Source organism: Pinus tabuliformis, chromosome 2_2 (genome assembly GCF_031772625.1).
Source record: "Pinus tabuliformis cultivar Carrire ecotype Pingquan chromosome 2_2, CPIR1, whole genome shotgun sequence".
NCBI classification, from domain to species: Eukaryota; Viridiplantae; Streptophyta; class Pinopsida; order Pinales; family Pinaceae; genus Pinus; species Pinus tabuliformis.
The window spans coordinates 489,552,752-489,570,534 of record NC_142300.1 but is presented as its reverse complement, the minus strand read 5'-3'; the positions used below and the strand labels follow the sequence as shown (position 1 = coordinate 489,570,534).

Genomic DNA, 17,783 nt, shown 5'->3' with positions numbered 1-17,783 from the left:
AAGAGTTGGCACAAGCCTTGCTCTAAACAGTAGGAAGCCTGAAGAGAAGCCAAGACAGCTGGTGTCTTTGGTTATTGCCGACACAAAAATAACAAAATTACATTTCTCAGAATTACAGATTAAGGAAGGGGATTGGGAAGAAATGTAGGAGGTGCAACAAAGAGAACAACACGTTCAAGTATATGGTAATCAATGTGTTCCACCTGTTTCTCCAGGGTGCAAAGATGGTCATTTGTGCATCAGAGCCGATGTCGGAGAGCTTCCACGGAGTCCAAGGTCTAATTCTACATATGTTGGAGGTCATTGATATAAGCAACCAATTCGTTCCTGTCCTCATACCTTTGCTCCCTCATTGTATCAATGTTGAGTTGTATGTTATTCAGTTGGGCCGTGATGGACTCCAAGGTTACCAAAGCTTCTACGTGATACGAGGAGCAGGCTGGAGACAGGGCCATATCCGCAGCAGAGTGGCGGCTCTCAGTCGACTCAGAGTTTGAGCTAGGCTCTCCATGTTGTTGCCGTTCATCCATACATGGGCCAACACCCCCTAGCAAGCATGCCCTCACTGTCGAGGCATGCTACCAACACCACCACCACCGATCGTACCGCCACGGGAAGCGTACTACCTGACTAGAGAAACACACCACGAAATACTGAATTGGTAATACTAAAATAAAACTCCGTTGGACAATGTTATCCAATTAGGAAAGAGCCCGTAGTCCTGAGCACCAACAACGTAACCACAGGTAGCCAAGAAGTATGAAGGAACGCCACGAGTCCTAGAGTCAGCAAAGTTCATACAACCCCAAAGATGGCACATGAAGTCACTCTCCTCAACATATTGACGATCTAGTGAAGCTTCCTTGAACCAAAGATAGAGTCGGACTAAGGAAAAATCGGTGTCCGCTCCCAACCCACACAATCCAGGTCCGAAACCAAATAACTCATCACACCGGACAATGAAATCTTCCCCCAAATCCCATGGCCATACTTGATGCAGGTGCCAATTCCCCTCCCAACTGCATTTAATGGTCTCGTCCTGTTCTGCTACCCCAAGCCACACCCTAAGCCACGACGCAAACAAACCACACCTCGTTCTCTCTCGACACTCTCTCCTCATCGCCCAACGTCTTGAAATGACCTCCTGCATGTCCCTCTACGGTATTAAATTCATCTCGCAGGGAGCGGGGTATGAGTTCCAAAGGCTATTCATTGCATATGTGTGACGCATGTAGGCCCCTTTGGCTCCATGATCCAAGGCACCACCAACTGACCCCTTAATGATCATCCCCAAAGATATGCAATTACGTAATTATACATGTAAAAGACTTTAAATTAAATCTTTTTCTAATCAATATACTAATAATTTTCCCATTAAATTTAAATTCTAAAACAATACTACTTCATTTATTAAAAAAATACTTAACTTTATGAAACAAGAGATTGATAAATAATTTTGAAAATTATTAATATATTTAAAATTATAATTTTAAAACAATTATAATTTACCAACTGTAGTTAAAAACAAAAATTTTTAAATAGTAATATTATAACATTATAATATAATAAATAAAATTATATCAAAAAATATTTAATAAATTAGTATATATCTTTAGAATTAAATTAAATTAAATTAAATTAAAGAATATTAATTTAAATTTAAATATTTATATATAATGTGTTATCTTAAAATTTATTTGATTTAGATAAACAAAAATATATAACATGTAAAGAATTCCTTCGACCTTTTCCATGAATAAATAAATTTTGGCATTATACCTTCATTTGAACTCTTTTACCCAAATGCATATATAATAGTATAGCGACATGCAATAACATTATACTTCAATTTAAATTTCCCTGCACAAATGAATATTATTTTCTTTCGAACAATTATATATATATGAACAAATATTCCTTTAGTTAATTAAGATTTAAAAAATATAATATATTATTAAAATCTTAAATACAAATTAATTTTGAAAAAGCGTATTCATATTGAGAAAGTTCAGGACTTTTTCTCTACTAAACACGGCTAAACCCAGAACGACTCGAGAGAAAAACTCTGAACGTGCCATGGATTTCAAATTCTCTAATGAACTTGGTATTCAGATTCGATATTATTGATGGCTTCACTCTCGTTAACAATGTTGGGAAAGCAAATAAGACCAAATAATGGCTATGCTTGGGAGAGAAAGACCCCAAACGCTCCATGTATTTCAAATTCGCTAGTAAACTTGGTATTAAGACTAAGTTTCATTGACAATGTTGGGGAGGAAATATTTTAAGGTAAGTGGCATTAGTATTCTGGTTTTTCTTTTTTCTCAAATAATTACCCTTGTGAAAGTTTATTTATATTTTTTTTAACATGTTATGGTAATGATAATAAATTAATGGTTATGCGTTGTGAAATAGATAAAATTTTATATTTTTAGTTCATGAAAATTAAACATAAATTTTAATATAATTAAGAAAATTTCTAACTCAATGGAATATAAAAAATTATTTTAATTTTAATATAATTATGAAAATTTCTAACTCAATGGAATATAAAAAATTATTTTAAAGATAGTAATTTTGGTGAATTTAATTACTTTATTATAAAATATTTTTATTTTTATTTTTTTAATATTTATATTTTTAGAGATTTTGCATTGTTTTTATAAATATTTGGCCTTTTATAAAGTGAAATAATTTGAAGTTATAAAATTTTGGTAAATTATTTTTAGAAAATTAGAAACTGTTTTTTTTTTTTTGGAAAAATACATGAAATGTAAGTCTATTTGCTAAATTTAACCCTTGCAATTTTCTCTACCCTAAAGAAATACCTCAACATCTATGAATCAAAATACTAAACCGTAATACTACAGATTCGGAAAGAGAACCCTTCTCCTTCCCCTTCTTTGCTTTGGCAGCCAAAGCGCAATTTTCTTCATCAGATGCCTTTGATGAAGATCCATCCCTCGTATTCCGCCTGATCTCCTCTTGCAAAAGATCCGACCAAAGTCTCTCCCATCCTGGCAATTTCTCCCGACCATTGACAGAGTCCTGATAGGAATGCCAACTCTTCGAAGGACCAAGGAGAGCCAAGTTCACCAAGTCCTCATCATCGACAGTCACCCCCACACTTCCCAGCTCATCCCGGCATTGGGTGAACTTCGTGAGATACTTGGGCATACTATCTCCATTCTCAGACTTAATGTTTCTAAGTTTATCCTTAAGCGCCAACTTCCTCTGGTCGCTCTTGCTTTGGAATAGATCTGTCAACGCTTTCCACATCAAGTATGGAGAAGCATTTCCATGCAGGCTGGATACAATGTGATACTTCACGCCCTCCAACAGAATCCTTTGACACTTTGTTGTCTTCTTTTGCCAAACCTCAATGTGAGCAGCATCAGTAGGCTTTGGGACCTCAGCCTCTATGAACTCCTTCAACCCATTGTCATCTAACACCGCCTCCATCCTGTCTCTCCATGCAATATAATTCGAGCTGCCCTCAAGAGCATACTCCAATCGCAATCCGTTGAAAGACATTTCAACTTTGACACCAAGAAAACACTGCTGCAAATTTGAATTCCGCCAGCTCAAAACTCAACCGCTTCTGATCTAAAATTCATGAGAACAAAATATTTCTCATACAGAGATTGACTGTATGGGCTTTTACCCGATATCTCACCTTCCAAAAGAAGGATGAATCCAGAGGCTACCTGGCCCAATTACAGACTCTGCCTGAAGAAATAAAATGTAATCACTTTCTGAATAATAGATTTGATGATCAACTTCGCTCTGATACCATGTAGAAATTTTGAATAATATGACACTTATTCACAGAGATTATCCTGATTACACACTATTGCGGAATGCATGCATAATACATAACCTCCTCTACGTTGATCATCGATTTTGCGGAATTAAAAACAATAAAACATCAATCGCATGCGCACATTAACACAGTATGTAACCGGGGAAATCATACAGGTGAAAACCCCCAACTATCTGTATATTATATTGATTCAGAACATGTAACAATACATAGTACAATACTCCTCGCAAGTACTCAGTACTATCTCCACCTGTTACACACAAAACTAGCTCAGATCTGAATCAATCACTGGTTCAAATCTCCTTCGCTGCTTGCCTGCCTCCACTGCGCAATCCTGCATGATAATGGATGAGAATGGCTGATCCAAACTCGTATTTCCCTTGGCTAAGCCACACAATCCTCATTGGCAATACTCAATCCATTGATTGTGCAAATCTCATGCACAACTATAGTCACAACTGACAGCTGTCTTGCCCACTCACTCACCTCTAACACTTGTCTCCACTGAATTGTCCATGCACTGAGTTAAATGATGTATTCTTTAGTTGATTTATGAGTTAATAATTAGTGAACTAATTAATAATTAATTCACATCACTCATCACTAGTGTATTCTACAGTTGGACTAAATACAACTAGTTCAACTAAGTCAAACTGAACACAACTCCATCAACTCCACAATCAACTCCACCAAACTCAATCACTTGAGTTCTAACTAAAGTCCATCATGCAATAGCTCAACGGACCCATAAGAAAAGCGCATTTCCTTCTGGCAGTTGCATGTGCCACACCCGTAGCTCGAACTAAAGTGCTCCAAGAGGATAAGTTAATGTTTATAGTCCAAATACTATTAAGAGCTAATAATATTCGACTGTTCTATTTTTAACCTTGCAGTCTAAAAATAGACTCCGCCCATATGTCTAAAAATGGAAGTCCATCTATTTTTACCAACATGACCAATCATCCATAAACAGCATCCTAAAACTCATAGACCATGATCCCTATGTATAAAAATAGACATAGTCTAAAAATAGACTTTGCGCAAAAAATAACCTATGGGCCCACTTAGTGAAGGTGACTCCTTTCCATTAAGCTCCATCATCTTGTTGCATTTTCAACACCCTTCTCTCCAATATGTCCAAGCCTTTGATGCCACAACATCGTATTCTCTCCAGAGACCACTAGATTTTCTGCTCCACTTTCAAGAACCATGGAACTGTTGCACCCATCAACAACAGTGCTACCTTGCAGCTTGTACAGAGTTCATAAGGTTCTTCATGTATATTGTTTAAAATGGATTTTAAAAAAAAACTAGGCCAACAAATAAAACTTCTAGAATTAAATGAGAATGGAAGTTGATTCTTGAATTACAAAAGATATAGATCAACATTATCTATATATTTGGGTTAGAATGAGAACAAAATACCTTATAAAGTGGAATAATATGCCTCTAGAGTAAGCTTCATCAGAAAATGAGATGTTTTGAAGAAACATCCTTAATTCAAAGCTTTGAGGAAAATATTTTTTAAAAGATAGAGGTTATGTTAAGGCCCTATCAACATTCATTATAAATTTATTTGTTATATTAGTAGGGCACCCAGAACATTTTATTTTACCATTTCATTATAGTTATACCCTTTATCTCTTATATATACCATGGAGCCTCGGTCTTTGGATGAGCATATCTTCTCTTCTAGACTGCATTAATATATATTAATTGAATTTATCATTTTCAAGGTGCTTTGATGAGAGAGTGTGAAAGAGAGAACAAGTGAGTGAGTGTGATATGGGTGGGAAGAAATGGGATAAGAAGGTATGGAGAAATAAAGAAAGGGAGGAAGGTAGGGAGAGAGAGGGAGTTGCACGATGGGGGGAGAGAGAAAGGGATGAGGGTGGTATAGAGAGGGGGCGGTGAGGGAGTGGGGCATATATGAAAATACATAAAGGGAGAGATATAGAGGAAGATAAAAGGTGTGGAAAGAGAAGGACACGAGGGGAGAGAGAGTGGTCGAGTGTAAAGCTGGAAAGGGTGGGAGAGTAATAGGAAATATGGGGAGAGAGACAAGGTGAGAGAGAGAGAGAGAGAGAGAGAGAGAGAGAGAGAGAGAGAGAGTGAAGGGGTGGGGAGGGAATTAGGTAGAAGGGAAGAGATAAAGGGAGTGAAGAAGGGAGGGAGAGTGGTAGAGTGTGAGAGAGGGAAGTAGGAAAAATGGGAGAAGGTGAGACAAAATATAGTTAGGATAGAGAGAGTGATGGGGTTTTGAGTGATAAATGGAGTGATAGGGAGAGAAAGGGGGAGAAAAATAGAGAGAGATTAAGGGCGTTGTGGGATATAGTGGGTGATAAGGAGAGAGAGAGAGAGAACAAAGGGAGAGGGGGGTGAGGGGTATAAAGAGAGACATAAATTAAAGGAAGGAGAGATAAAGGGAGGTAGAGATAGTGTGACATTTGGGTATGGAGTGAGGAATATATTGAGGGAGGGAGGGAGAGGGAGAAAGAAACAAAGGGAGGGGGAGTAATAATTATGGACAGAGTGAATGGGATTGAGAGATACAAATATGGACAGAGAGGGAGAGGTAAATAGAAATAGAAGGGGAGATAACATGGGAGTGGGGTAGGCCGATATAGAGAGAGAGAAAGAGAGAGAGAGGTAAAGAGATATAGAAGGGTTGAGAGATGGAAAGTGTGGAGATGGAAAGCAAGTGAGAAAGCACACACCAGGGAGAGAGGAGGGGTAGAAGGAAAGAGGGGAGAGAGAGTTAGGGTTTTCCCATTAGGAATGTGTATGCATTCCTATATGGAAAAATATTTTTTTCACAACAGGAACACGCACATGTTCTTATTGGGTAAATGTTTTTCTTAATAGGAACATGAAAAAGCGATTTTTTACTTAGAAAAAAATGCACACATTACTAAAGCACAAAAATTATTATAATTTTTTTTTGGGGGGGCATAAGTGAAAATTTTAATATACATATTTGTTGAGTTAGTTTCTTCAAATATAGAATCAATATGACAAAATTGGTGATTTAGGCAGCAAATGCATTAGAATTTTTATTTTTCTCGTATTTCCATTTTTATGTTATCTTTATATTAATATTGTTTATATATATAGACATATGAGGAAGCTTAAATTGCATACCTCTTTTATTAATAGAATAAAAAAAAATCCCTTAAAAGCATAACCACAATCTGATTAAAAATATGTTTGATAATTTCAAGGATATCATTTCTTCTCAGTTCTAAAATGATATAAAATTAAGATTCTAATGGCTTAAAAATAATTGTGCACAAAAACCATTTTATGTTTACAATTTTGTAAGTTTTCCTGGTAAAGTTTTGTCATTTACATATTGGAAGTTCTGTTATTTACATATTGGGAGTAAGCAATAATGTAAATATATGCTTTCTATTCCTTTTTTCTTCATTTCATATTTTTATATTATAATATATGCCTTCTATTCATTTTTTCTTCATTTCATATTTTTATATTATATTCAAATTTATCATAGAAACCCCTTGAATCATCTCTCTAATTTTTCAAATTATTGGTTTTCCATGATTGCGGGGATTAATTTGTCCTTAGAGACCATTATTAACTTCCATTTACCCATGTGTTTATTTTTTGTGACTAGTGGCTACGTTCCATTTCTAAACTCAACAAGGGAGGCTGCGAGGTAGCAAGTCCCTGCATTGAGAACCGAACTAGATGCTGAGAAAGTGACACTCCTGCATGCTAGCTTTCTTCTGACTCAGTGTATATTAGATATCTTAGATCTTGGATAACCATCAAATGGATCAGCCTTAGATACTGTTCCATTGATCATCCTGCAAAACCTAGCTGGCCTTGCCACAGTTGCTTCCTAAGCAGATTTAAGTGCCTGGATTGAGTAGGTTCAGCCTAAGAATGCACTTGAGAACACACTTGCATTGAGTAGGTTTAGCCTAAGAATGCAAATAATACAAGTCACGAAAAAAATATTCTGTCAAACTGAATTGGGAACACTTTTGCAGAGAAAGTGAAGGTTGACCGAACTAGATGCTGAGAAGGTGCCACTCCTGCATGCTAGCTTCTGACTCAGTGTATATTAGATATCTTAGATCTTGGACCTATTGACTAAGGAGGCAGTGCATGTTTTTTGGGACCTATTCGACAGAGGAGGGTGATATGCAACGAAGCTTGTAGAGCCACAATCAACAAGAAAGTCATCAAAAGGCAAAAGCCAATGCACAGTTTTTGCTATGAAACCAGCTCAAGAAAAGATAGAAAAGATAGATCAACGCCTTAGAATTCAGCCTCTTCGAGGGGGCAACCTCCTTTACATTACATAAATGAACAATTCTTGGATGATACAAATGACAAAACCTCCTTTCTATATATAGGAGTCTAAGGAGTCACAATATAATCCAGCCGACCTAACAATAATAATATAAAGCCACAAAAATAACAATAGAGGGATTCTATGGGGCACAGTAATAACAATATGGGGGCAATAGGGGCACAACAATATTAATAAGCGGTATAACTACAATAGTAATGGGGTAATCACTAGTATTATAGGGACCCAACATGCCCCTCTCCTTCAAAAAAGTGTTGTCCTCAACGCTTGAGTAGTTCTGGATACTTCTGCATAAAATTCTCATCCTCCCATGTGGAATCTTCAGCGGATAAGTTCTTCCACTTGATAAGATACTCTGAAATTGATCGATTTCGTAGCTGTCGAGTTCTTGTTTCTGTGACTGCTTCCGGTTCCAATATAATTTTTCCTTCCTCGTCAAGTTCTGGCAATATTGTTTGAACTGGGAGCTTGTCGCCTATAACCTTCTTTAAACATGAAACATGGAAAACTGGGTGCAATCGAGAAGCTGCAGGAAGCTCCAATTTGTATGCCATAGTACCAATCTTTTGCAACACCTTGTACGGACCATAATACTTTGGTGATAATTTATTATCCTTCTTAGCTTGCTTGAGGGACATTTGCTTATATGGTTGTAGCCGTAGGAATACCCAATCACCTACATCAAAACTTCTTTCACTGCGATGTTGATCTGCCTGTTGTTTCATTCTATTCTGTGCCAACACGAGGTTATCCTTTAAGAGTTGGAGGACTTGTTGTTGATGTTCGATGTGATGTTCCACTGCCTGAACCTTAGAATTTTCTCTTAAATATGATGTGATGGATGGTGGTTGATACCCATAAAGTGCCATAAATGGGGTCATTTTTGTTGTTGTATGGAAGGAAGTGTTATACCACCATTCAGCCAGAGGCAACCATTTGACCCATTGTGTCTGTTTATCAGATACAAAGCAACGAAGATATCCTTCCAAACATTTGTTTACTATCTCAGTTTGCCCATCAGATTGAGGATGATAAGATAGCTATGAGCTAACTGAGTACCAAGACAAGAAAATAATTCTGTCCAAAAATTTCCAGTGAAAATGGGATCTCTGTCACTTACAATAATCTTTGGGTTTCCATGTAGCTTTTGAATTGTTTCCATAAATGCAGTAGAAACTGTACTGGCTTTAAATGGATGTGATAATGCACAAAAGTGTGCATACTTGGTAAGTCTGTCAACTACCACCATGATGACACTCTTTCCCTCAGACTTGGGTAAAACTGTGATAAAATCCATTGAAACCTCCTCCCAACGTTGGCTTGGAATGGATAAAGGTTGTAATAGACCCGGTGTCTTAATTGTTTCAACTTTATTTTGTTGGCAAACCAAACATTCAGCCACAAACTTTTGAATATCTGATTTAAGGCCATCCCAAAAAAATTCCTTCTTAACCCTGTGGTAAGTTTTTAAAAATCCTGAGTGCCCTCCTAAGGGAGAAGTGTGCAATTCCATAAGAATCTTTTGTTTTAGCTGGGAATTCTTACAGAGGTATAAGCGATCTTTGTACCATAACGAATCATTTTGCCAGCTAAATGTATCAGACGTACTGGAATCTTGTTGTAACTTTCGAATAAGTGCCCACACTTCTTCGTCATTCTTCCATTCCTCCCTTGCTTCGTTTATCCAATCTGGTTGGATAATAGAAATGGCGCACAACAATGCTTCCACATCCTCATCCTTTCTTGAGAGTGCATCTGCCACCACATTTTGCTTCCCTTTTTTGTAGATGATTTCAAAGTCATAACCCAACATCTTTGTGACCCACTTTTGTTGCTCTTCAGAGGATAATCTTTGTTCTAAAAAGTATTTAAGGCTATCATGATCTGTTTTTACCTTGAAGTGTCTTCCCATTAGGTAGGGTCGCCATTTCTTAAGTGCATGGAGTATTGCCAACATTTCCTTCTCATAAATAGCTTTTCTTAAAAACTTTCCCTTGATTGGACGACTTTCAAAAGCAATGGGTCTTTCATCTTGCATTAGAACAACACCAATTCCATTTCCTGAAGCATCACATTCCACAATAAAGGTTTTTGTGAAGTCCGGTGTAGCTAAGACCGGTGCTTGGCACATTGCCTCTTTAAGATGTTCAAAGGCCTTTGTTGCTTCCGGAGTCCATGAAAATGCATCTTTCTTCAATAATGTTGTTAGAGGTGCTGCTATTCTCCCATAATTCTTAACAAACTTGCGATAATACCCTGTCAACCCGAGAAATCCTCGCAGATGCTTTATGGATGTGGGGATTTTCCATTCCTTAATGGCTTTAATTTTGCTAGGGTCTACCTTAACTCCTTCATGAGATACAATATGACCCAAATATTCCACCTCCTGGACTCCAAAGAAACATTTGGATCTTTTTGCATATAATTGTTTCTCCTTCAATAGTTGTAGCACCTTGTCAACATGTTCAACATGATCCTTCCAAGACTTGTTGTAGATTAGTATATCATCAAAAAATACTAACACAAATTTTCTAAGGAATGGTTTGAAAATTGAATTCATCAAACCTTGAAATGTTGAAGGTGCATTGGTAAGGCCAAAAGGCATGACCAAAAATTCATAATGACCCTCATGAGTTCTAAATGCTGTTTTCGGAATGTCTTCAGTCTTCATTCTGATTTGATGATATCCTGAACGAAGATCCAACTTGGTGAAGTAAATTGATCCATGCAATTCATCCAGTAATTCATCAATGACAGGAATGGGGAACTTATCTTTAATAGTGAGCTTGTTGAGCTCCCTATAATCTAGACACATGCACCATGATCCATCCTTCTTGTGCACCAATACTACTGGAGCAGAGAAAGAACTTTGACTCGGTTGAATTATACCAGCCTCTAGCATTTCTGCAACCATACGTTCAATTTCACTCTTTTGGACATAGGGATATCTGTACGGCCTGATGTTTGGAGGAACACTTCCTGGAATCAGATGAATAGCATGATCATGATCACGCATAGGTGGGAGACCTTTGGGAGTCTCAAATACCTTGGAATGATTGTCCAGGACTTTTTGGAGATCTGGAGAAATAGATGATTCCTATGTGGACACATCTAGCGAGCATAATTGTGCAATTACACCTCTTTGCTCCTTTTTTAGAAGCTTTGTCATACTATTAGAGCTGATTATCTTTCCTGGTTTCCCTGCAATACCCCTTAATTCAACTTCCTTTCCTTCCATAGAAAATTTGATGAAAAGTTCTTGAAAATTAAAAGCTATTGTACCCAAGGATTGTAGCCATTGGACTCCTAGTACAACATCAGCACCTCCCATTGGAATGGAAAGCATTGGGCTAGTCAATACATATTCTCCCATGGATAGATTGATATTATGGCACTTTCCAGAGCAATTTATTGTTCCTCCATTTGCAATCATCACTTGACACTCTGGTGCTGGATATAGGAAGCAATTCAATTCTTTTGCTACCTTACAATGAATAAAATTGTGGGTGCTTCCTGAATCAATCAACACTATTACCTTTTTCTTCTTGATTTGTCCTTCTATCTTGATGGTTTGAGGAGTGGTAATTCCCACCAATGCATTACAAGATATGGTCGGATTTATTTGTTCTTCATCTAGGCTTTGTTCCTGGAGTATATCCTCTTCTTTTGACCTTTCTTTCTCCTTTTCTTCTTCCTCTTCACAATCTATGTAGAATAATTTCTTCTCAGCACACTTATGACCTTTAGTGTATTTGCTATCACAACTGTAACAAAGCCCTTTTGCTCTTTTTTCTTCCAATTGTTGTGGTGTCAACCTTATAGGTTGTGGAAGACTAGGGGCAACAACACTTCCGTCTTTATAGTTGTGAGTGGTATGCTTCCTGGTTGCCATAATTTTGCTTTCCATTTTTCTTGCTAACCTGAATGCCTTCTCTAATGAATCAGGTTCCCAAAGGCGAACATCATGTTGGATATTATCCTTTAAAGACCCTATGAACACATCAATCCTATGCTCCTCTGGAATATCTTTTACCCTTATGTTCAATTTTTGGAACTCCTCAATGTGCTCCATTATTGAACCCTTTTGTTTGAGACTTATCAATTGGCTAAAAAATGTGTTGCTTTTTGTATCCTCATAATGTGCTATCAATTCTTCCGTAAAAATTACCCAAGTGATAAATGGTTTACGAGAGCAAAGCCATTGATACCATACAAACTGATTTGGTTCCAAATATAAAGTTGCCATACGTACCTTTTGTGTGTTTTGCACATTATTGAGATCGAAGAATTGCTCCATCTGTAATATCCATGTGGGAGGATCCTTGCCATCAAACTTCCTCATATCGATTTTTGGAATATGGTGAGTCTTCGATCCAACATTAGCGTCTATGGAATCATGATTAACATTTCTTTTGTTCTCATCATGAGTTTCCTTTAGTACCCTTTCACCCTTAGGGACCATTTCTTGTAGCAACTTATTCATATTTATCTTCAATTCGTCCATGTCTGTCTTCAAATCTATCTTCAAATCATCCATCTTAGCTTCCACGTCAATCATCTTAGCTTCTACGCCTTTCTTTAAACAGTCCATCTTAGTTTCTACACCTTTCTTTAAACCATCCATCTTAGCTTCTACATCTTTCTTTAAACCATCCATCTTAGATTCTATTCCTTTTTGTGCAAGGGATAGTTGTTGCACTTGGTCTTGTAATTTTGATATATCATGTTGCATTTCTTCCTCTTCTTCATGAGTCATGCTAGAGCTTTTAGGTTCCTTACTAGGTGTTTGCATTTGCTTTCCTCGGGGCATCAGTTACCGATAATAATGCTCTACTATGCCCTTTGAATTCCTTCAAAATAAATTTTCAAACCAAGCTTAACCAAAAATTTAAGAAAATCTACACACCTTTTCTCACTTTGTAGGAGCTCGATATTGCCTCTGATGTATCTTTGTACTTTCCAATCATATAGTTCTGAATCTGTGAGCTGTAGTATCCCTCTGTGTCCTCTTTCCAACGCCACAAGTCTGACCCAAATTGGATTCTCCAAGGAAGAGTTATGTGAAATCTCCCACAGTGACTTTCTTATAAACTAGTTCAGTAGAGCGAACTTGTACGACTTTCCATGAGTCACTGTTTCGACTTTTGGATCTGAAACATGTATACAAGAAACTATAGTCTGTCCTCTTTCTGTACCTTCTTACGAAATTTCAATCCGATCCCTAGAGAGAAAGTTATGACGATTTTCCCCAGGTCACCTGTTTTGAATGTAATTCAGGAGTCTACAAAAAGACCAACTTCCTCAGATCATATCTCCGCAAATATCGCTAGAAAAGCTCTGAAATTCAGACCCAAGGTTCAACGCGATTTCTTCTCAAATGGGTTTTTTTGCGACTTCTAAAACGTCACAGAAAAAATTTATAGTGAAAATGCCACGATGACCGGTTTGGAGCAGCGAAACCCTAGAATCCAAAGCTCTGATACCAAATGTTATGAAACTAGCTCAAGAAAAGATAGAAAAGATAGATCAACGCCTTAGAATTCAGCCTCTTCCAGGGGGTAACCTCCTTTACATTACATAAATGAACAATTCTTGGATGATACAAATGACAAAACCTCCTTTCTATATATAGGAGTCTAAGGAGTCACAATATAATCCAGACGCCCTAACAATAATAATATAAAGCCACAAAAATAACAATAGAGGGATTCTATGGGGCACAATAATAACAATATGGGGGCAATAGGGGCACAACAATATTAATAAGGGGTATAACTACAATAGTAATGGGGTAATCACTAGTATTATAGGGACCCAACAGTTTTGATACCAGACTTCAAAATACCATTGCCAAGCAGAGAACGCCTTTATGGTTATCCGCAGTGGATTGAAGGTTGACTGAACGAGATAATGTTTAACCAACTTTTTGTCTCCAGGTGTTCTTATCGTTTGAGGATCCAAAGAGATTCCTATAAATCTTATTATGAAGTCATAATTAGAATATGATCAAATACAAATGACATATTGAAACAGAGCATGTCATTTGAAACAGAGACTTAGTGTTTGTAATCATCTGAAGATTTAGAGTTATTGTGAAACAGAGAATGTGCTTGACTTTGTAGACTTTGTAAAATTAGTTCAATATGTGCATTAATCTGCAATGTTGCATTACCTCAAGGTGTTGCCTCAACTCACTACTGAGAAAGTGCCACTCCTGCATGCTAGGTTATATCAATGAACGGTTCCAGCTTTAATCTACCTACAAATTTTCCGACATTGATATACACATTGAAGGCCATTAAAAAGGAGAGAAATATAATTATAGTTGTGCAAGATGCTAAAAGCAGTAAGAAGAAAGAATAAACAGTCTCCAATTAGATATGAGAAATTGTCCACACGAAATAAGTGATGCTTTTGCAATGCAATATTATGTTTAGTGATGCAATGCAATTACAAGTCACAGAATCATAATAGAAAGTTGAACAATGAAAATGGATATAGAACAGGAAGTGATTGTGTGTACCTTTGGGACTGCAAATGTCTACTGAGCTGAGCTGTCAGTTAACATCCAATGCACAGTTTTGATACCAGAGTTCAAAATACGACTACCAAGATAAAAAAGAATTTCTCAGACATAGGAGACATGATGACGACTAAGTGTTCGATGCAATATTATGTTTAGTGATGCAATGCAATTACAAGTCACAAAATCATAATAGCGAGTTGAGCAATGGAAATGGATATAGAACAGGAAGTGATTGTGTGTACCTTTGGGACTACAAATGTCTACTGAGCTGCTCAAACTGCTTATGTCAATTAACATCCAATGCATAGTTTTGATACCAAAGTTTAAAATACCACTGCCAAGATAAAAAAGAACTTGCTATACGTTAGGATCAGTCATTGTAAATGTATATCAATCCACTGACCAGTCAAAGACAACTTAAAATTAATAAGTGAAATCAAGAAATTAGATACTTGTATGAGTTTTCTTGTTATTATGTGTGACAACTTTAGTGCACCTAGGCTTGTTATTATGATATTAAGTATGGCTAGGTTCTGCAATCAAAATGCCCAATACTGCATAATCAAACTAATGAAAGGAATGCACCAGACCTTAGAGAAAATTAAAAAATACGACTGTCAAGAAAATCAGTGCACTGTCACAGACAGCTTAAAATTAATCACTGAAATCAACAGATTAGATACTTGTATTAGTTTTCTTGTTATTATGTGTAACAAATTTAGTGCACTCAGGCTTGTTATTATGATTTTAAGTGTGACTAGGTTCTGCAATCCAAATGGCCAATACTGCATAATCAAACTAATGAGAGGAATGCACCAGACCTCAGAGAGAATAAAAAAAATACCACTGTAGCTAACTACGTGCTAGGTCTTGGAGTTTTTTTGCTGCCATTGCCTTCTTGGACTCTAAAGACTCAATAAAATAGATCTGTACTTTCTTAGTCAAGTGGGACTATATATTTTACTGAGCGAAGGGCGGGCAAGATAGTGATGTGGGAGCTGCTGGGACTGGTTCTGAAATTGGCATACAACCATCAGCAAGTTGATTGCACCCTGACAGAAATTGTTGCATCTTTATTTTAGAACTAGACAAAAAATTATCTCGACTTACACCAAGAGTAGATTTATATTTAATTTTGCCACAACTAGAGTTTTGAATTAATTTCTGGTCATTCACTGCATCCTCTTTAATACAATACAGCCACACTAGCACTTTCTATAAAATTCATTGAGGAGAAAGTTTCCTACTAAAAACATCATCATTATATTCTCTGCTTACATAATAGGTAAGGGAAAAATGATTCATAACAAGGAATATAATTTCCCAATCAAATAATGATGACCAGTAAAAGGGAAAACACCAGTATAACAAAGCCACTAGTAAAGGCTTTTTTGTGATTTGTCAATAAAAGAAAAGCACTACAGGAATGCCAAAAATCATGTACAAACCTCACGAATTTCTAATGTAGGCATGTGCGGAAGGAAATCATTCCCCACAAAAAAGCACATAAAGACAAAATCATCCACAAGCCGTTCAAAGTCCACCTTAAATGGAGGATTTGGTATCTTCATGTCACACTCCAAGTACTCTCGCAAGGTCCAGATGTTGAGAAACTGCTCAATTATTAGCATAATGGCATATGGCAATAGACTTGCTGTAATGAAATCCCTATCCTATGGGTGAAAGAATGTCTACTGTTCAAAATATATAGTAAATATAGCAATTTCTAAGTTTCAATCTTTCTAGCAAACCTGATAGCGTTTTTTAGGAACAGGACTTTGTTCATTGCCCTCCTCATCCAATTCTCCTGGATTTCCTTCACAATTAGCTACCAAATGACCAATCTGACCACAAAGGTAGCATTTTTCTTGCTGACCAGGGAAAGTGATGACCTGTATCATCACCACAGGTATATACTCAGAGGCAGAGCTATCTCTTACATAGTAATCCCAGAATATCTGGAAACAAAATATCAGTGTTTATATTGCAAATAAGTCAACAACCTCTCTTAAAATTGAGAAGTGGATTTCATGAGTTGCCAATGCCAGCATAATTAAATCTGCATCCTGGATTTGCAAAAGCAGCCTTTAAAATCATACAAATTATCTTCATGTCACACTCCAAGTACTCTCGCAAGGTCCAGATGTTGAGAAACTGCTCAATTATTAACATAATGGCATATGGCGGTAGACTTATTGTAATGAAATCCCTATCCTATGGGTGAAAGAATGTCTACTGTTCAAAATATATAGTAAATATAGCAATTTCTAAGTTTCAATCTTTCTAGCAAACCTGATAGGGTTTTCTAGGAACAAGACTCTGTTCATTGCCCTCCTCATCCAATTCTCCTGGATTTCCTTCACAATTAGCTGCCAAATGACCAACCTGACCACAAAGGTAGCATTTTTCTTGCTGACCAGGGAAAGTGATGACCTGTATCATCACCACAGGTATATACTCAGAGGTAGAGCTATCTCTTACTTAGTAATCCTAGAATATCCGAAAACAAAATATCAGTGTTTATGTTGCAAATAAGTCAACAACCTCTCTTAAAATTGAGAAGTGGATTTCATGAGTTGCCAATGCCAGCATAATTAAATCTGCATCCTGCAGTTGCAAAAGCAGCCTTTAAAATCATACAAATTATACACAAAAGTAAATGTATGTTATCAAATAAAATCATCATTAGCTAAATGAAGAGATACCATAAGTCTTAGTAAAATATCAAGCAATTAACCTAAAATACCACATGTCAGCTTCAAGCGACGCCATTCTTTTTAGAAATCAGAGCACTTACTAATCCATACAAGCAGTGTCACGTATTTGGATTGAAACCAAGGAGGTTTCTTTGGAGACGTATATAGGACATAACTTTGTGTTCCTCCTCACCAGGAACATTTGCATCAGACAATATAACCTTCAAGATTGAATTAAAAATAGTAGTTCAACACACATCAGAGGTGAAATGTAGAAACAAATCACAATTATATGAATTAGTCATGAAAGGCAAACAAGATTACAAGACATCAGCAATTCTAGCTTCCTAAAAAAGATGAAAGTTACTTTTAAGATTTTGCGGTAACCTATCAATACTG

The 17,783-nt window shown here is 36.7% G+C and overlaps 1 long non-coding RNA gene across 1 annotated transcript; it reads right to left on the bottom strand.

Moving 5' to 3' along the window:
* Positions 1–17,055: 17,055 nt before the first annotated feature.
* Positions 17,056–17,529, bottom strand: LOC149193504 (uncharacterized). Its single transcript, XR_016254959.1, has 3 exons — positions 17,486–17,529; positions 17,233–17,295; positions 17,056–17,121 (listed from the first exon to the last, which is right to left on the bottom strand). It is a non-coding gene; the product is annotated as an uncharacterized LOC149193504 (long non-coding RNA).
* Between the last annotated feature and the right edge of the window lie 254 nt (positions 17,530–17,783).